Source organism: Catharus ustulatus, chromosome Z, assembly GCF_009819885.2.
Source record: "Catharus ustulatus isolate bCatUst1 chromosome Z, bCatUst1.pri.v2, whole genome shotgun sequence".
Taxonomy (NCBI): domain Eukaryota; kingdom Metazoa; phylum Chordata; class Aves; order Passeriformes; family Turdidae; genus Catharus; species Catharus ustulatus.
Genome location: NC_046262.2, coordinates 52,465,781 through 52,487,600, shown reverse-complemented (window position 1 = coordinate 52,487,600; position 21,820 = coordinate 52,465,781). Strand labels below are relative to the sequence as shown.

Sequence of the window (21,820 nt, the reverse complement as noted above, 5' to 3'; positions counted from 1 at the left end):
AGATTATGAATTTTCTCTGTAAGTGCGACTTGTGTTGAAGTAGTGTGAAACTGTGATTTTCACAGGAAGTGTTATGTCAGGGAACAGCTGAAGGAGGTTCAGGATAGGTGCTAACAATATTATAACATTTTTAAAAACAGGCTGCTGAATATCAATAGTGTTGCAGGGCTGAAAGTAGCTCTTCAGCTCTGTCACTTTCTTGGAATAATTTCTTATAATTGCTTCTGTCAAGTAATAACTTGCTGGTTTTAAATCTAAAGCCTGACAAAATCAATGGTTAGTCAAATGGTTAAGATAAATGTGGCTTCCATTTACTCCAGATCCAGACTTAACAGATCCTTCATCTTAATATATTGCTTCAAAGTTTCAGTTAGTACACTATGTTTCAATTCACCACAGCATCATTCTTATAACAAAGTCCACCCCAAAATCTTGATTCTCAGTATGATTTGCTTTTCACAATCCAATCACTGCCCAGTTTAAATAGTTCTTGTTAGGTAAAATAAATAAATAATAATGGAACCAAGAAGTTAAAAAAAGGACAAGGTTTCTTGACAAGATAAACATGGCACAGAGATGGATTACGTCCCGCCATTTCAACTGCTGAAATACAGCCTAATGCTGACTTAATGTATTCTAGACAGCACACTGTCCCTGTTAAGGTAAACTGATTTCTCTCAACATAGAGGCAGTAAGACAAGCAGAAAATAATAGAAAACTATAAAATACATTGACAAACTTATTCTGTCAAAAAATAATTAAAAATAAATGAATATAATAAAGTATTACATTTCCTTTTGAATTATAGTAAAATTCATGGTGTCTCTGTCTGTAGTTGCAACTGTTTGTTCTGATAAACACAAATTAGCTAGAGACATCTTCCCCTTAATAAGCAGAATTGCATACTTTGATGAAAGCATTGCCATCTTTTTTAATTTATTTCTTCTTTTAAATGTACATAAGATATGAATAATAGTTAGATTACCCACTGCTGAAGCAGGCAATATTTCCACACAGACAGAGAATGTCCTGTATTTAATGCATATTAATTTCCTTCCTGCAACATTCCTTATTGGTAACTTGAACAACAAATCTCACTTGAATCATCAAGCTGCTGAAGATTTTTTTTTAGACTTTCTTCTGCACTTCTTCATAAATGCAAATGCCTAAGGGACCAATGCAAAGCACTATTTTATACCTAAGGTGAAGGATTAATCCTTCTGCTATTTATTCAGTAGCAGAGCCAAACTGAAAAATAAGGAACAATGGTTTTAAGGCTAAAGTGAGTATTGTTTTATTTGAAACAATACCATAGGTTACCAAGACATGCACTTGATGCTTTCATTGATTGAGGGTTTGAGTCAGTCCTACTCTTGAAAATTACTTTCCGAAAAAACATCCTTTCTCATTGTTTTCAGTTAGTAAAAGACAGAAAATCATCAGGAAGTTTAAGAGAGGCACTTGGCGAAAAATTACTCATTACATCTGTACAATGAGTTCTAGGCAGCATAGTCTGTTGATTCTTATAAACAATTCTGTTTCTAAAAACACCAAAACAAAGCCCACCAAAAAACCCCACGACCAGACAAACAAAAAACAACAAAAAATCCACCTAAAAAACCAAAAGAGAACAAAACAACAACAGCAACAACAACAAAAAACCCCTTAAACAAAACCCCCAAACTAAAATCCCCACAAGACCAATGGAAACTCTCTACAAACTCCAGATAAGACCTTTCCATTATTTCTCATGATAGGCAGTATGTCATTTTTTAAGGGTTCTCATTTGAACCTCACCTGTAATGTAAGTTAGTAACCCTCTAGTGATTCAGACTGTGTTACTCCTTCACCACGTTCTGCTCCTTATCACTGTCTGTTGCTATTTGTACTGAATAAGGAGGGGGGTTTATTGGGGGGATGTTCTTCAGTTAATAGCTAAAGTGACTGAAAAGGAACCTTACAACAAAGCAAATCAAGTAAACCTTGTAATAAAGGAAATAAAGTTTTACTTTAAACCATTTAACTTTAAACTTGTAGATCTAGAGTTTTAGGAGGAAAATGTTTATTCATGATATACAGTAATTTCACCACTATAAGGCACACCCTTTTGACTAAAATTTTCTCCCGAACCTGGAAGTGTGCCTTATAGTCCAGTGTGGCTTATATAATGGACAAAGTTGCGAAATTCACAAATCCAGAAGTGTGAACCGCAATGCGGGGGCAGTGCCGCGGGAGCGCAAGTCACGAGCAGGGGCGGGAGCAGGCAGCCGCAGCCGGCAGGAGCTGCGCGGGGAGGGAGGGAGCTGTCCCTGGCCCCGGCTCTGGCACGTGGAGAATGAGGAGCCACCAGGCGACGCCGGGCACGGGGGGAATGAGGCGCCGTTGAGTGGTGGCGGTGGCGACCATGGCCCGGACACGGGGGAAACGAGGAGCTGCCGGCAGCTGCATCCCGGGCGTGGGGGGAAGGAGCCACCAGCAGCCTTGGCGACTGAGCCACAAGCCGAGCTGCGCCAGCCAGTGCCGGGCGGGAGTGCCGGGGCCCGCGGCAGCTGCAGCCACTGGGCAGGGGAAGCTGGGATCCACGGCCATGCGGTGGTAGCCAGGAGCTGCAAGCTGTGCCAGCTGGTGCCAGGGGCGGGCAGGAGTGCCGGGGCCTGCGGCACAGGGAGGGCGCCTGGGGCTGTGTTTAAAGGCTATGCCAATCTGTGAAAAATGTTTGCAAACTGAATACCTGTCAGTAATTTGTTACTTTGTTGCACGAGGCGCAGCTCCTTGCTGCAAAAAAAAAGTGCGGGCCATGAGCTGAGCCATGAGGGGGGCAGGAGCAGCCAGCCGTTGGCCAGCAGGAGCTGCACAGGAAGAAAGGGAACGGGCAGCGCTGCACTGCCCCAAGCCACGGGTGGCCCCGAGCCACAATGAACTGCAGCAACCCTGAAGTGAGCCGTGCCCGCACCAAACCGTGGCAGCCACAAGCTGTGGCCACCCCGAGCCCCGCCTCACCAGCCGGGAGTGCTGGGACCCACCCGCGCAGGGGCAGGGCGCTTGGGCCTGTGTTTAAAGGCTACACCAATCTGTTAAAATGTTTCCAATTTGAGCGCATGCCAGTAAACTCCACGATCGCGGGATTCCGTTACTAATTAGTTACTTTGTTGCACACGGTGCGGATCTTGCTGCAAAACAAAAGTGCGCCTTATAGTCCAGTGCACCTTATATGATCTACAAAGTTGCGAAATTTGCCAACTCCTGGGGGATGCGCCTTATAGTCTGGTGTGCCTTATGGTCGTGAATTACTATAGTTGATTTATTTTTCACAAAGAATAAATGACAGGTGTTTTTCAATATTTTGCAAGCAGCACACTGATCTTTGAAGTTTGTGATTTTGAGATTGTACTTTATATTGATTATAATAAAGCCATAATAGAGGAAGTACATCTGACTCATAATACTGAAAGCTTCACTGCGTAGTAGCCATAGATAATAGAATTACAAGATTATAAAAATGCTCTTTGGTTCTTATGGAGGTCACCTAGCCCAAACTCCTACCTGAAGACTAACTGCCAATAACAGATCAAACAAGCCATAGTTTTGTGAAGGTAAGTATTTATAACTTTCAGTCTGCCCTATCCCTGTTAGGAGGTTGTCCATAAATTTCCATGTGCATTTAGGTACTAACCAGTCAAGTAAAAACCGAGTTAATAATGACCCCTTGAACCTATTGACCAGCTACATTCCAGCCTAACAACAGTCCGTTCCTCCAGTCTCTGTTTTCTCCAGTGGGAGGGATGTGAATATGTTGTTAAAAGCTGACTAAGGTTATGGTATCTACTGTCTTCCTGCTTGTGTAAGCAGTCACAGAACACAACCAGGCTGGCGAAACATGGTCTTTTGTAAAGCCTCAGTGACTGTTCATGATTACATTTCAGCCTTGCCTGTGACTGAAAAAAATTTACAAGGCAGTATACACTGTAATCCCTCTGTAGGGGATTGATTGATTCCTGCTTTGGTTACTTGTCATTACCTTAAGTAAGTGTATTAAAATTTATTTTTTTAAAGAGAAAGCCCAGGACAATGCCATTTTTAAAGCTGATTACAGAGGATACTTAATCAGACAGTATATAAGGGAAAAGAAGATTATTTGCAGGCAGAAAAAGGCCTAGAAATTCTATTACACTGAGACTGATCACTCACAAAATATCTTTAAGGACTTTTTTCTATATAAATTAATAACACTGAAAAATGCCAGCTGAGAAAAAAAAGCTTGTGAGTGCCAATACTGACTCTTATGTTAATCTTAATTACTCAGCAGGTAACAAGATTTTGAAAATAAATCTCTGACCACCCTACAGCAATTTATTCTGAAGCTCTGCTGTACAAAGTGGCTGAGTCATTGGTTTTCAGCATGTTACTTCATAGAAAAAAAGTATTGGGACATTCATATATAAGCCAGAGGGTATAATCCCTTCTGATAAGCCACAGCTGGCTCAACTATGCAGACATAAGAAACAGTGGTTGTGTCTTAGAAAGGGTCATAAACCAACCCCTGAAGCACCCCCAGACTCATTTCTGGGGCCTCTGATGATCACTAGAGGACTGTACATGCTCCATAGCGTTGCAACAGACACTGTGAAACTCTTCCCTCAGGGGAGATGCTTGGCATTCCCACCTGAATCTGAATATGTATTAACCAATTGAAATTTTTTTGGAGGATGCCACCTCTGACAGATGAGGGCTGAAACCTACATGTAATCAATGAACATTGAAATTACAATAACTCAGTCTTGTTGCTGGATTCAAAGGTAGCATTAGTTTTCCTCTTCTCTATCTACTCTTGTGTTTTCTTTTTCTTTTTTCCTTTAACTTATTTTCTTAAGGGATATTTTTATACTTTCCTATTCCTGCATTTTTACAGATAATAACAAAATGCCTCTATGACCCATTTCCTTTGCAATCAAATTGTTCAAAAAAAATTCCGCCATACACACACATGCACCCACACACACACATACACACACACACCAGTCAGTGTCATTTCTCTGTAATCTACTCAAAGGCATTTATTAACAACAACCTCAGTTACCCCACCTCAGGGCTGAGTTGTAACACCCAGGGAAGTGGTTGAATCACCAACACCGGAAGTATTTGTAAAGCATTTAGAGGTGGCACTTGGGGACTTAGTTTAGTAATGGACTTTACTGTGTGAAGTTAGTGGAGTCACTTATTTTATTATAAATGCTTTTCCAACCTAAATGATTCCATGACTCTGTGAAAGGAGGCCTTAATGACTATCAGATTCCAACACCAAGAAGCTGCTTTGGTTTAAGTGGTCCTGGCAACATGTGAGCCAGCCTTGTGCTGTTGCAGCAGCAAAGACAAATCTGTCTTGGGAGGCATATGCAGGATCATTAGTGGCAGAAAGAGAGACATGCCACTCAGTGCTAGTCAGGCGAGACCCAGGGTACTGGGTGCCTGCAGTTCAAAGGTTGTGGGTTGTCTGGAAAGGATCCAAAAGAGGGTCATGGAAATGGTCAAAGGATGCAGAACCTGTGCTGTGTGGAAAGACTGAATCACTTATGTCTCCTCTACCTGGAGATGACAGGGCTGCAGGGGACATAATCACAGCTTCAGAGGATGAAGGCTCCCTCTTCATGGGTGCCACATAGAGAGGGCAAGGGGAAATGGGCATAAGCTGAAGTGAGAGAGAATTCATACTGACAGAAAAAAATATTTTCTTCTTAGAGGGCATTTATTGACTACAACCACCTGCTTTGGCACATGGTAAAGTCTCTGTTCCTGATGATTTTCAAGGCGCAACTAAAGAGGGTCGTAGAAATTTTCATATAGGTTCTCTTTGGCTGGAAGATCTTTTGAGGTGCCTTCTCACCTGGGAGGTTCTTTAATTCTATGAAAAAATATCAGAAAATATTCTTAGACTTCCAGACATGAATTCAGTGCCACAATCTCTATTTTTTTTTAAAATTCAAAAGCAGTTAAAACCATATGCTCCACAAGCAAAACTATTAGCTAATTGTTCTGTGCTTATAAAGCAATTAATACAGTGAGAATTAATCCTGCAATGTGTTAAGCAGCCCAAGTAACAAGGTTGTTGAATGAAAAAAAAATTAATAAATTTCTAACCTTGTAAATATTTTTAAATAAATGGTTTTATATTCTGGAAGTCATATAAATCCTTTACTGTCTGATGATCCATGCAAATAAAGACAAACAAGTTTATCAAATTTTTGCATGGTTGCTATTTTAAAATATATTAAAAGAAAGTTATGAGCAGTCTAAATGAAAATGTCTCCATTGTTTTGAGGAACTGAAAAATGAGTTCCACACTTTACTGAACTCCACCCTCCTAATCATCAGTTCTGCTTCAGTGTTGTGCTTAATTTTAAGCATAACAGTGAGCAGCTAGAGCTTGATATGGATATAGCAAGTTTCCCTATTTCCTGTGAACAAATGATAAAGTTAGGCCTAAGTTTAGTGCAAGGAGATCCATTCTGAGGTGAGAGCAAAGTTGCAAGGGTAGTTCTGGTCTTCAACTTTTGATCAGATGTAGGAAATATTTGGTAAGGATAGGATCCATTATAAAATAACTAGTCTCTTTGAATTGCATCTGAAATCTTGACTTGATTCCACCTTTATCTGTCACCTACTAAAACAAATTTAAAATTGTTGAGTGTTCATGTCTAAAAGGAAAAATGTTATCTATCTTCATTATCTTTGTCACCTTTAAGGAAAAATAATTGAAAGCATGCAAAAAGATAGTGAATTGCTCCACAAACCATTCATTATATGCTTAGGTAGTGTATCTTGACACAGGACATATTTTGTAAGCCATGCCGTGTCCCTTAACAGCTACAGCTGTTGTTGGAAAAAGAAGGAACTCAAAAATTGGTTGGAGACTTATAATTTGCTTTGATAAAAATGTGGTAACATTTACATGAAGTTTCAGTATTCTTGCTAATAGCATGCCCAGTGATTAACAAAATTTCTGCTGCTGCACTGCTGATCTTCTTCTTACTCTCCCATTATGTGAGTCCATGCAGAGTTTAAACATACCAGGGATAATTTTCTGTGAATTTTACATAGTTTTATTTTTTGTTCAATTATCACTTTCATATTTTTATTATCATTTTACCTACACATTTAGAGACTCCCATTTTCTCTCTCCGGTTTCTATGACTGTTTTATTCATGTCATACTAGCACTCTTTCATTGTTTCTGTTGATAATTGTAGGAAACAGGAAAGATTTCCCTCCTCCCAGAAAAGTCTTATCAACTTCATGAAAGAGTAGAAGGATTTTCCTCTATAGTCGCAAAAGTAGAAATGTATAATTTCCGTTCTTGTCATTTACTGACAGGATATATGCAAATGTATAATATGGAGAACTCATTTGTGATGTTAAAAATAGTGTGTTTCCCAGAGTGGTAATGATGTGGATGCTTACAAGGATAATGCTTAATGGAAAGCATACAACTGTTAAAGTAGAATGGGGCCAAATTCTCAAGTATCTTTTACATGAAGCTACTTCACAGCTGTTATAAAGAAATTTACTTTTAAAAAGATTGCAGAGAAAAAAATACCAAACTGTACTACTCTAGTTAGAAAAAAAATTTGGTGTAATAATGGGTAGGTGCACTGAATAATAATAGTTCATGCTTTCCACCGATTTTTTTTTAGTGAGAAGAACGGCAAAAATAGCCATCTCAAACTAACTCTGGTTTAATTTTATGACTTTATTAACATTGCTCCTATAAAATGTTATTTTATGTACCATTATGTATGTTTTATATATAACCGTATTTGTACCACAAATAAAATTCTTTTAGTTGATTAAATGAATAAGTTATCCACACTGATTCGTTTTAGAATCAGTTTAAGATATTGTATGAAAAAAAATTATATACTGACCTAGAAAAATACATTATATTCATTCCAGGCAAATTTTATAGCACTTTCACTATGGCTTATACAGTGGTTGTGGAATCCAGGATAATCATACTCTTTTTTTTTCTGCTCTTGGGTCTTTGCAGGATTCACATCCAGACAAAGGTAGCTCAACAACTCTTCCTTATCATTATTTTTCATTGATAAACATTTAAAAAACCCAGATTTTTCAGCAGGTGTATTGCACCAGATGAAAATTCAAGGTATTCTGTAAGAATTCAGTCAACTTAAGTGTGTTTTGGATTAAGTTTTATTTACTTGTCATCATGATACAGGTACTGCATTTGCCTAACATCAAAAGAACATTTATGATTAATATAATCCCCTACTAACTAATCTGTGATTGGTGTGGCACAGGACACAGCAAGAGAGTGGAAGTAGTATTTGTTTCACATAAAACCAGTGAACTCTAACTTCCTACTGCCTTATTAAAGCAAATAAGCCATCCTACTTCTACAGCCAAATTGCTAACTTAGCTAAGCGTGATGCTAGTGTAAAGCAAACAGGAAAGGAAATAAAGAAATATATAGATGGTGAAAAATTAAATATGGGAGCTTTTTGTTGAGATCCAAAACTATGTTACTAAGCATTGTGCCCTGCTGCTCTGCATCAGCCATGGTAACTATTGTCCCTTCCATCAGCTATTTCTATATTTGCCAGTGCAGATTTATTTTTTGTACTTTCTTTCTTAACAGAGGAAGATTCTTGCAACTGATGCAAGCTGACCAAAGATGTCAGAGAGCATAGGGTATCCACACACATCACAAGCTTTTAAACTGCAAGATTTCTCTTCATAAATCCATTTTACAATAAACTCAAAGCAGAATAAGGTGAAGGAAATAAAATCTCCAGCAGACAAGCCTTTATACTGTTTGTTACTGCAAATCTCATGAGACATCTTATTATAGTCTAAGGATCATGCAAATTAAGCTAGTCTCACCATCATTTTTGTCTTTGATACCCAAATATACACTGATGCATGAATGTCTCATACATTTGTTTGGTACATCCCTGATAAAAAACAAAAATAAACCAACAAACAAAACCAAACAAAACATACGCAAACACACACACGTACACATACACACACACTATGGACAAGCGCTCTGAAGAGAAAGATCTATGTCAGTGCAAATTTGTAGTCACAGATTTAACATCTTGATGTGGTCTTATGCATGCCTGAAGCAAAATAAAATCAAATTATGTCGCTTTTGCTTTTTAGATATCTCTCCTCAAAAAGCTGCAGGCATGGGGTTTCTGTAACATGATCAGTGCTTAGCACCCATGTGTTAAGGTTCTTTGTTCACCTACCATTACTGCAATTGCACTGCCAACAACCAGGTCCTTACTAAGCATCTTGAACACTCAGTACAGTTGATAACTGAAGGCCTGCTATGTAACCCAAAGTTTGCACTCCTTTTCCTCTCTGTGAGCTCCCTAGGATGTTAAGAGTCTGAACTGTTGATCAGTACACAAAGGGAAGAAAATGCAAATAAAACCAAATCAGATCTATATTTTAAGAATCTTGAAATGTTGCATTAATTTTTTTATGATAAATATGCAGATTGGGTAGAAGAAATAGGAACATGTTACTTTTCCAGGCTTTTTGTTCAGCCTTGTCAATGAAACATAGGAAAAGTTTGCTTGAGTTTTTTCTTGGCATATATTACATCAGTGATTTTTAAAATTAGGTCCAGTTGCACATTTCTTACCAAGAAAAGAAGGGAAGAAAACATCTTATATAAATGGTTGCAGGAAGATGTTTTGGATGCTTAGATACAGGTGATATTCAACATACATTATGCTTTGAAATAAAAAATACAAAGTCCTCTTACTCTGTGCTTCTTCTTGTGTAATGACTTTTAGAGCAGATCTTACGCTTTAAATAATAAGGTTTGTGTGCATAAATCCCGAATTTTTTTTTTAAATATGCCTCTAAGGAACCACTGGCCTTTTCAACGTTGCTTTGCAAGTGTAAAAGACTAAAGTCAGCCTCAGGGCCTCTCTGAAGGAACAGCTTTTATTCAGCCTCTGGGATAGTGGGAAGGAATAGATGTTTTACTGAAACGTGATCAGTGTTGGCCCACTTTGCTGCACTTCAGTTTGTAGACACCAATTTAGCTGAACCAATTGATGTTGTGAGTCTTGATCTCCCCTATTTAGCTCACTTAGCGTGTTTTTCTGCTAAGTGTCTTGTGATGGGCACAAGGGAGCTGTTTCCTCCCAGAGGATAAACATGGCCAGACTGATCACAGCACAGACATCACCAGGGCTCTCCTCTCACCCAGCAGCTGAGCTGTCTGCACAGCCCTGTGACCCACCTGTATGAACCATGCCTTTTTACCTTCTCTGCTCAAACCTTTCCATACATATAGGCACTGAATTACAATTGTGTCCTTATCCAGCCAGGTATCTCAGCCCCAAGCAAAATCATACAGCAATAAGAGGAAAATTAATGTGGTTTTTCTGTTGTACTTATTTACTTTTGTTCTTCTCTTTAGCCTCATTGCTATGACCACTGATAGTATACAACACAAACTGCACACAATGAAGTTATTTTCACTTTTTTAAATGTTTACTGTTACTTAGATTAACATTGGAGTTTTCATGTCTGTTAAAAAGCTAAAGAAATTCTGTTCTGAATTTTACTGTCTCTGGTCCAGTGAGTGAACTGTGGTGTTCCAGTTGTTGTTTTTGCAACATAAGTAGTGCTGTGGAGAGTTGAACATTTTACACACTTACAAACAAAGTTTACAAACTTTCATTATTATTATAATGCATAATCCAAACTCACAGGGAAACAATAGGGATTTATTCTGTTCCACAGTCTGAGAAATGAGCCTTATTTCCTTACAAAAAAGGATGAACATCCAGAGAAGGGTAGACTACATTTCAGGAGATCAAGCAAAGATTCTGAATTATTGTGTTAAATCTACTGAAATTATGTCCTCTTTCTTTATGTAGAAAGCTAAATCACAATAAATGGACTGGAATACACTAGATACTCTCTTAGGAATCTCCTCTTCTTAACTGACCCTGAAAATACAAGCAGTTACTTTCCTTCCTCTTGCCATAAAACAGAATGTGTAAAAATACACACAGCTGTGTTATATTTTGAGTCAAGTCTTTGCCAGTTTATTTACATAAGTTTCTGGCTTGTATGAGAGAGCAAAAAGACTAAAGGGCAGAAAAAAGACTGTTTAATAAATTCAATTTATGCTTCATACTAATGGCCAGCATACAAAATTCTCCAATTGCTTGAGTTACTTTTGGATGAGAGAACTTCACACCCAAAGTACTTTTGCCAGTTCACAGTTAAGGGATGGCTATAAGTATTAAATATTTTTGTGCAAATTTTCAGGTTTCATCAGACCTTACCTTACAGTGTAATGCTTTTGTAGATATATATATAGATTTTTTTTGAGTTACACAAATAATTTTCATTATTTCAGTGAAAATTAGGTACAACTGAAGATTTGAGCCTCAGGGCCTTAACATTTCCTCCCCCAGATTTTTATTTCTTTTGGGGACATAAAATTATATGCCTTTCTCTCATACAAGGTCATGAGGTGTCCATCAGACTGTGAATTTAATATTCCTCAGCTATTCACAGATAATTAGATAATGGAACAGGCAAAGTGAAGACATGCCCTTGCAAGGATAGCAGACCAAATGTGTGCAGGAGTCTTCATATGCCATACCCAAGACATGGATGTGTGTGTGAGAAAGAGAAGGGAAATAGGCCAAAAGAGCAGGGTTGGGCTTCTCATTCCCTCACAATCTAAACCATTATAACCAGGTAATTCAGTGACTCAGTTTTTGCTCTGTATTTGGTAGAACTGGAAGAAGATTTCATGTTGGTTTTTTTTGTCTCCATGGCTTACCTGTTTTAAATGACAATTTCCTTGGAATAAATGTTTGGGACATGATTTGCATGCAGAGCAAATAGTATAGCCAAATATCAAGACTGGTTTCTCAGCCTACTTTAATCTTACTCCAGGATTCAAATTTATCTTTATCTTGATGATGCTTCTACTAGACTTATCTGAGAAGAAAAAAAAGTAAAACAGGAGTTCATTGTGCTGCTGTGGTGTATGGTTTAAAAAGACATGTTAAATCAAAATTAATTTACCTCTGTGTATTGTTTAGACAAAATTTAGACAGAAGAGAAAGTTACTCTTGGCAGACTCAGGAAACACTCCTAAATGACTTCTTTCAGATTTCTGTTGTTTAAAGTCCATGTTCATACATTGACAAGACACGTTCTTGTAACTGAATTAATTTACAAACATACCCAATTTAATCCATTGCTTTCAGAGTGCTTTAGTATATCTGAAGAAGATACACACATTCACTTGTGCTCTTCTGTGTGAAGTCCAAAATCAGCACTACTATTTTATTTAAGTGTCATCACTGAAAGCCTCTTGTGACTTGTTTGGTTACCTTGCACAAAGAGAGTTCACTGTGAGCAAAGATGGTACTACTGCAAACATCATAATTTTTGTTTACGTGATAAAAATGTCTCATGTAGGTAATGTGTGTTGTGAAAATGAATGTGTTTTCCTCAGATTCAGCTCATGAAATTTTACTCGCTGTAGTAATGTCTTTCCAGGAGTTAGGAGGCCACACCATATTCTTAATCACTATGTCAGCTCATGATAAACTAGATAAGTTGTTTTAGAGGGCTTGTTGACTTTGGGAGAGTCTTTCTGGATATATTGGCTGAGATCACAGTTATTTTGCATTAGGTTTTGTAAACTACTCCATTAAAAAATATTTTAGACCCAACCCTGTAGACGGTCATGAATAATGCGGCTCACAGTGCTTATAATTCTGCAGACAGATATGCGATGAGATGAATGACATTTTTGCTTAGATGACATGAGGTTCTACAGCAATTTTACCCCAAGATGGCTGAAAAACAGAAATTTCAGGGGCTGCAGTGTCTCCATATGAGAGGAAGAGGTATTTTTCTAAAACTAACTCTGCTATTCAGGGTTGCTTGTTTGCTTGTTTTCCCCGTGGTGTGTTTTTGGCCTACTCTTTTGTGGGAGCTGATCCTCCTTACTTGGTTACTTTTATTTTTAATTTTTCATACAATTTACTCAGACATGAGGGAAGTAGGCTTTGTTTTTTAATCTATTATTCTGACTGCACAAAATATTTGATCCCCTGTAACATTTGCTAAGGCCAGGAAACACAATAAATGAGGATAAAGACTAAAGCCAGAATGCTGAGTGTGACAGATTTGATTGAAACAGCTTAAGCCCCTTGCAGAGCATTAATGAAGATGTTGCAGAAACCTGGATGCAGAAAGCTGTTTCAATGAAATCTGTAGACATTTCTGAGCAGAGTAGATTTTTAAGTATAAAGGAGACCAACAAAGAGAAAACAAAACCAAATAAATACCCACAAAGAAATAGCAGAAAGGAGAATCAGAGGCAGAAGCTCAGAAAAGTTCTAGTATATGAAATGGAAGACAGCTTTCTGGACCCTTAGAATCAGTCTCCTGATATGGAATTGTTACATATAGCCTACTTAATAAATTTAATCCATTATCTTGTTATACTACCACACAATCTTAGGCTGTTCCAGCTTTTTTATATGCAATTTTCTTTTAATCTGAATTCTTACAGCCTGTAGTCAATAGGAAGAAAATGGGTTCTCTGAAGGTAGTGTGAAGACAGAAAATTAGAAAAAAATTTTAAGAAACATGGAATCATGAGACCTCAATGTAAGTTAAATGCCAGATTAATATTCACCCATATAGGTCTGTTTTAATAAGGAATTGTCACTGTTTCACCTGTTTTAATGTGAAAATGGGAATGGTTTGGTGCATAGAAATTTATTGCAAAATTGAATTAAGTGATGGTCTTTAGACATGAGAAAAGTTTATTTAAAAATATTTAAAATACTAATTTCTCCGCATGAAAGCAAGAGAGTGCCAGCATGTGGAAGATACAATTTCTCCAAAGCCATCTTCCCCTGGCCCTTGGAATTTGCTGTAATAGATAAGATATCCTAGATACCAAGGCTGAGAAAGATGCCTTAGGAATTTGGTCACTCTCCTAACACTTCGGAAGATAATTGGTTAGAAATTAGGATGTTCAATTGATCAGTTTCTGTTCTTTGTGTAAACTTCTATTGGTTGTAGTTGGATCCTTCCTGAACCTATAAATATAGGTGTCTGCCCTTTGTTCTGAGAGAATCCTGCCTGACCCCCTTTCGCATGAAATAAACTCGTGTGGAAATCGTCAAGCGTGGCCTCCGGTCTTTCTCAGCTGATGAAATATGGGTTTCTGAGAGATAGCTACATGTCAGCACTCTCCGGTCCTGACAAATACCAAGAGGGACCGAAAAAGAGAGAAACCTATACCAGCACACGTAGAACAAGGTATCTTTGGAATGACATGTAATACAGTTCAAGAATGAACAGTCAGAACAACAAGAAATTTGTACACAAAAACCAATTCTGGTTAAAAAGATTACTGAAATAGTATTCCATAGCTAAAATATACAAAAACTTAACTGGCAAGTTGACTTTTCATTTAGTTTCTAGGGTATATACACATATATAACATACACTTTGCAATTGAACTTTTTTAAAACTCTGATTATCTTTAAATGTTTTGTTTGATCTCAAGTAAATATTTTGAACAAATTAAGTCAATCAGAAAAATACTCTAAAATTATTGTTGGGCTTGGTTTGGCTAATGAGCTGCAAGCTCAGCTATTCACAAAACTCAAGGAAATATTTGGTCAATGATTCAGCACAAAGAATTGTTTTTAGTTTGGCACAATGAAGTTTTCTACAGTGGAATAGCTCTCCATTCCCTGTGATGATGAGAACTTATTTTTGTTCCTAGAAAAAATGAATACACAGGATTTTCAACCCTAACTTCTGCTTTTTTACCCACAAGAAAAAACACACCTGTGCAACTCTATTTAAAAGCCCTGCATATTTAAGCAACTAAGGCAAAACCAGGTATATTTCCCAAACTGTTTAAATCGGAGGAATTTCTGCAAGACCAAGTACAGTTCGTTTTGGTTTTTTCAGGTTGCAAAACCCACCAAATTGTCTATTCCTTGATTTCTCGAATGTAACCTTGAAGAGGTTTTCTTTCACATGTGGGATTTTAAAAAATGTAGCTGCCTGTAGTATCACATACTGATTAATAAGCACATAAAAATTTATGTGGGCATGTGGTTTCCTGGTTTTTATCTGCCCAAGGTTTTTTCAGTCACTTACAGTACTAGATTGTGCTTCCTCCCTCCCCACAGAAAACGAAGATAGAGGCAGGCTTTTGAGAAAGATTACATGCCCCAAATCCCAGAAATCTGGAGACCTGTTGATACCATCCCCTTGAAGTCAGCTCTCCAAAACACTGTGGCAATGTTTCACAGGTCCCTGTAAGACAAGAAGAAAGGCTGTGCAACCCAGGCAACACCAGGAGAGTCTGACAGCTGATGGGAAATTGCTTGTACAAGTCTCCTCACTCTCAGCTGATGGAAGTTTTATCACAAGGTGGCTGTGTGCCACCCTCCCAGGGCAGACTGGAGATGGCACTAGGGATGCCAGTGTGACCCATGTCCTGGCAAACAGCAGACTGGGAATGCCAGCTGGGATCACCTCCCTGCTGTTCACCCACAGCATCACTCACCGTGCACTTGGCAAATCCTATGCACCTCTATCAGGTACAAGCAACAAATATCTGTCTTTCAAAAATAAAGTACTTCTGTATCAAAAAATGTTCTGGGTTTTAGAATAAATTAGATGTTATTTTCTAGACAGTACTCAATATGGGTCAATATGGGTTAGTCCAATGAGGAAACATAAGATGGAGTTTTTTGACATCTTGGTAACCCATTGCTCAGCAGCTGCTTGGAAGTCTGCTTGGTATCATAACAGCAAGCTTTATCATATTTTACTCTTCTTTTTTTTTTTTTTCCCCAAAGCTTTGTAATACTTCTAATGCAAGCTCTTCCATCAGTTCAGCAGTTATCTTCTTTAAAAATGAATCGGTTTTGATTTATTTAATATTAATCTAAACCTGTTTTGCAGCCAGAAATTGTGTAAACCTTCAATGGAGTTATTCATAATATATACTCAGACACATTTTTCCATCATTTCAGACTAAATATTAATGTTTTAAATAATATCAAGATATAAAATGGTTGAAAGCCAAACATAAAGCACCGAAAAGGATTTGCTAGGACAGCAGTATGCTAAATAAATAAAGAACAAAGTGTGTGAGAGAACAATTATGTGCCACAGTATCAGCTGGAAAAGGAGAGAAAACTAATTCAGTGCTGGCATAAGTGGAGAACAAGGACTGATGATATATGCAACAACAAATGTGAGAATACAGCTAGTTTTCACCAGAAGAAAGCCGGTGGGTTCTCCAGAGATTTGAGGGGTTCATGGGAGGAGACTGCCTCTGTTACTGTTGTGATCACAGAGTAAACTAAAAAAAACAGCCCAAAAGCTAATATTTAATTTTCTTTTTTGCTTTCTTGCCAAGTCAGTTTTCTATTCTTCTGAGCTGAAGCAAATTCTTATGTGATCAGATAAGTACCACAGAGAGGGTAAGCTGAGGTTGTCAGGTAGGAGAGAACTAAACAGGAATGAATCCTAGTGGAGAAGAGTTGTTCAATTAGCCAAGCCATCTTATGGAAATGCACCCTCAGTGATTTGCTTGGAGAACCTCTTCACAGAAGAGTGATGTTTCTTCCAAAATGCCTGGACCAATGAAGGGAAGGATTTGCACATACGTTTGTGGGTTTGAACAGTAAAAGTTGCAGAATTTTTATATTCTGTAGTTCTTTCCTTTTTATAGTGGCAAAACAGTTTTCTGAACACAACCTGTAACAGAAGAATAGAGTGCTAGCTACTGTGCAGTTTTCTATTAACATTTTTACTCTTTAAGTGAAACACGGCCATCTGTATTGTGTATTTGCTGCCAAGGACTGCCACAATAAAAATCACCTCTATCAAATTTAAAGATTTCATAAATATTAGCACTTCTTTTATTCATTACCTTAGTACTTATTAGGAGCTGGGCAAACTGATTCAGAATATTTAAACAGCAGGTTGACACCTGAAAACAGAAACCTCTGTGTAAGCCGGATGTATGCTCTTATCTCTAAAGAAGCATCTTCTGCTTTGTCTTTACAAACACCAGGTCTTGTCCTGGCCCAGCCTTACTTAAGGCATTCTCAGAATAGTCTGAGCTAGTAAGTCACACAGTTTGTGTTTAATACAAATAAATCCCTCGAATCCAACCATATCTTTGACTGGAGCACAGATCTAGGTCAAAGATGTAAGAGGGCTTCAACTGACTGCTGTGAGCAGAGGCCAAGCTGCTAATGGGACAAAGAGAAAACCCTCACAGAGCCTGGAAAAGTGGAAAGCATGTGAAACACGGAGAATCTGAGAGCTGAATGGGAGATTATTTTTGTCTACCATTCCAGGATTTATTTAAAATATTTTGTAGCATGACAGTAGACTACTTTTTTTCCAATTCCAGACCATTATTTTTCAATGTCATGTTGCTCTATTTGTATTTATGTGACAGTAGTTATTTCATTTGAATGAGGCAACACTTCACATATATCTTAGCTTCCTTCTTGTAAATTTGGAAGTATTGAAGTGGAATTTAAAGGGACTTTATTCCCAATGTGATTAATTAAAAGCATGAAGCAACCTCTACTGAAATAATTTATATTTTTACAAACCTCTTTAAAAAGTAGACATTTTTAAACAATTTTTAAGTATAAAAGCTTGAAAATTCTGTACCTGAACTTCTTTTTCCTAAGCTTTCTAAACAGACAATGCTTGTCTTTCTTTGTTAATATCTGTCAAAATTTGTAAACTTGGTAATTTATTAAGAACTGCACAATTGCATTAATACCTTCAAATATATCACAAAATGAGAGTCTTACAAGAACTAAGAAATGCATGTCTTCATAGTAAAAAATTATGCAGCTATTGAAAACATTTGGCTTTATCTTTTGGAATGCTGTTCCTCTTCTCTAGTTCATTCTTTTCCCCCAAGTGCCTTAATCTGCTTGAAATGGTGTCAGTAAAAAAATAATCAGCTATGGGTTACTGAATTTTGCTTCCTAATAACACAACAAAACAATTATTCTGGGTATGTCTCTGCCTAAAATGAAGGATGATCTTTTTGAGGTGTTCATCCAGACCCCATAATACACATTTCCTTGTGTGACTTATCTGTTTTTCCATTTCTTCTTGAAAGAGCAATCCATAAGCTTTTGCCAGGAGTGTCCCCACTGGGTGTCCGCTTGCTTTTACCTGAATTTTAGCTGCAATACACTGCAGTCTCCAGGAAAAGCTCTTTGATTTTTCTAAAAGTTTTCCTTGAAAATGCTGTGGATGACAATTGGATTATGGAGGCGGAGTAACTTTTATTTTTTTTGCAAAATAGAATGCATTTTACCCAGAAGGTGCACACTCCTCTGAGAAAATATTTTAAACAAGTGAGTTTTATAGGTAAACCGTCTTATGTATGCTTGCTGTTTTATCCCATTTTTTTAAAGGCAAACATGCATTGGTATTTATGCCCTTGACTATTTTACAAGCCAAGTGAAGGACCACTTCCTGTGTGTTCACTGTTTGATCTTGCAGAACCACCCTGATCAAAGTAATGCCATGTCAGATCAGATCTAGAGTCAGGAAATGCACATTAACTCAAGAATTACATCTGAACTAATAATCCCCAAGTCTCAACAGTGCTCCAGAACTGTAACATCTCTGCACCATTTCTGGACCTAACCTAGATTACACCTGACAGCTCAGTGCTTCTGCTTTATTTTTCCATGTACTTTTCAGGGTAGGATTAGGATGGATGAAGTCCACACCCCACACATCTACACTGACATAATGCTGTCAGTTTCTGAATGTTTCACAAATCTCCCTCTATTTTAGGCCATTTCTGTTCAATTAAGCATAATATCTTCTCTTTTTTCCCATCCAGTGCCTGTGTATCTTCTTTGATGAACTCACCTGAGTAGAAAATTACCCGCAAAAATAAATATGAACACAGAAGCAGGCATCATGTTCATTAAACTAAAACTGATGCTCTCCTGACTGTCATCACTCAAAGTCACCACTTTCAACCTGATGCCTTTCCATTGATTAATTTAATTCACATTTATGGTAAAGAGTCAACAACTTTTAGAGACCCAAAGGCATTTATTTTTTTCCATTTTTTCCACCTTTCTCACTGAGGGAAGGTGATGCAGGTCAGCCATGATAGAAACTGTCACAGAGTAACAGAATATGTCACTCATCTGCAAAACAGCATCACCTTCTAGGGCAACAGCATTGCTTCTGAGTACTTGTACATCCAGACTTGCCAGCTGTGGCTGTATAGGACAGGCAATCCTCACCAAGCTGCAGCTCAGCTGCATGTGTTGAGCTCAAACCATCTTTTTAGCATGGGGAGAAATGCACCTCTGAGCTTATATTTTACCAGTTGTACTGCTGGAGCCGGCAGTTTACAAGGTATGGTTTTCTTCTGGCATGTCTATTTCATGTTATTTTCTCACAGATTACTGCAAGATACAAAGCATTCATTCCAGATGCTGAGGTAGTTTAATAACATTGATCAAACAGTTTTCAGTTATACTTTGGCAGCAAATTAATTCAAGTTTCCTTTAGAACAGTCTTGGCATCAAATTTTATGCTAAGCAGGGTGACTCTGAATTCAACCTATGGGAAATATTTCTGGTATCTGACACAGTTTCCTAGAGCTGCAAAGACTTCGAGGTGGCAAAGGGAGCAACACTGTGATTACAAGCCTTCAAAAAATGTAATGCAACATGAAGATGCGACAGCATTCATCATCTTTCTTTTTCTCTCCCCACTTGGAGCTACCTGTAACCTCACACTGGTTGCTGCTGAAGTGTGGGTGCTGCATGACCCTATGTGTTTGGTCAGAATGGTTTTTTATGCCTCACATTTCTATCAATTATGTGAAAAGCTTTTGCAGAATGTTGTGTATCTTATTTTGCTGCACCACTGTATCTCAGTTGCGATTCAGAGAATACAGCCCATTTTCTTAGGGATTATGTATCTATCTGTCAGATAAATGTAGCCTGCAAGTTCAAATTGTGTTCATAATGAATAGTCCTGCTAGAGGAAAATAGATTAAATTGTGCCCTAAGTTACACAAAAAACTATTAGTTTATCTCTGTGGTCCTCAGTGCTACTCCAAGTATAATTCAGGATAATTTGGGGCATGCTCCTTTATACAATTCAATATCTCTGTACGATTCTCAAGGCACTGTTTACAAATGTTCATTATATTAAAATATACTTCAGATAAAGGAAAATTACCATATAAATAACTTCTAGTCCTCATCTACATTCCCGTTTCCTACACATTTAGGCTTTTTCTTAAGAAATTTTTATACAAGAAATACAAAACTAAGATATATTTTTTATTAGTTTTACATGAACTGATGTTATGAAACTTGGCAAAAATAATAGAAAGAGGTAATGAAAAGGGCTAGTAAGAAAAACCTAGATAAATTTGTTTCTATCTGAATACTGCTGTATTCTGAGATGGAAGTTTTAGAAGTGTACAATAGTATCACATAATTTTAACAATTGTTTTGTTCCCTTAAGAGACAAAAGAATTTGACTTGCATGTCAGTATTTTCTCTGCTTACTCCTAATGTGCAAACTGTAGTGACATCAGTGACTAAAAAGAGGCTAATGTAATTAACAAAAAATGTAACATAGGTTGATTCGAATTGACAATAACATACTGGCATTTTTCCAGTTTAATTTCCACTGGGATGCTACATTTAATGCAGACACACCGCAAACTTCAAAATTTGCGATGCCTGCCTGTTTGATCCTTACCCCACCTGCCTATCAAGGTGGTCGCAGCATGCACTGTCTGTCTCTATGGAGCTTGGAAACTTCACTCATTGAGCCCTTTGTCTTAAGTCAGATGGAGCTGATATGTTCCAAAAGTGAAATATAGAAGCAGACAACACAGTTCCACAGGCCTTGTTCTCTCAGCGAACTATGCAGGAAACCAAGAGAAGCGCATGAAGTTAAAATAAAATAATCTGTGGAATCTAAAAATCCATATGCATCACCTGATTCAGTAAAGACAGACTTGATGCAAAAGGTGAAGAATTTGAACAGTACGCGTGTTTTTCTCCCAAGTTTCAATGAAAACCTAAAACCGATATGATCTAAACCTGCACAGATTAGCATATCATGGCCAGACCTGTACTTCTTAAAATTACTGCTACTTGCTTTTTAATCTGTGGTGTTTTAGACAGAGATTTAATAGATGAGTTGGGTTTTATCTGAGCGGTCATGGCTGGCTACTATATGGAAAACAACCCAAAATCTGAAATAAACACATCTGGATTTAAAAGATCAAACACAAAGTAAAATAATGTGAATTAATGCCTGTTCTGCTTGGGTTTGCTGAAAAGCAGAAAAATTCTGGGAATGAAGGACCTTTGGTTACAAAGTCAGGACCAGCTACCAGATTCACTGTGACAGCATCTGGATGTCAGGTTTTTCTTTCTATGCCCTCTCCTTTACTGTGCCACATCCCATTACCTCCTGTAATCTATCATACTATCTAGTATATAAAGAGAGTTATTCTGAGCTCTCAATAGGATGACTAACATCATTTAATTGATTTATGGGCAATGTTCCTGATGCTAAATCACAGCAGATACAACTGCATTACTTTTACTTCACCCTGCAAAACATTTCATTCCATAGTCAAATGTTTTAAGTTGTATTAAGACATGGAATGGTCTCAAAAGCAATATTCTTCACTGAAATACACTTAGTCATAAGTAAAGAAG

The 21,820-nt window shown here is 37.6% G+C and overlaps 1 protein-coding gene across 2 annotated transcripts in view; it reads right to left on the bottom strand.

The window, feature by feature from the left end:
* PRR16 (proline rich 16) overlaps nt 1-21,820 on the bottom strand; it is a 420,408-nt gene that overhangs the window by 233,046 nt on the left and 165,542 nt on the right. The window contains exon 3 of one of the 2 annotated variants that reach the window (XM_033084929.2): nt 5,811-5,899. The exons of the other annotated variant lie outside the window; for it this stretch is intronic. The gene's annotated coding sequence lies outside the window, so the exon portion shown is untranslated. Of the gene's footprint in view, nt 1-5,810; nt 5,900-21,820 lie in introns of those variants that run through there. 2 annotated transcript variants of the gene reach the window in all.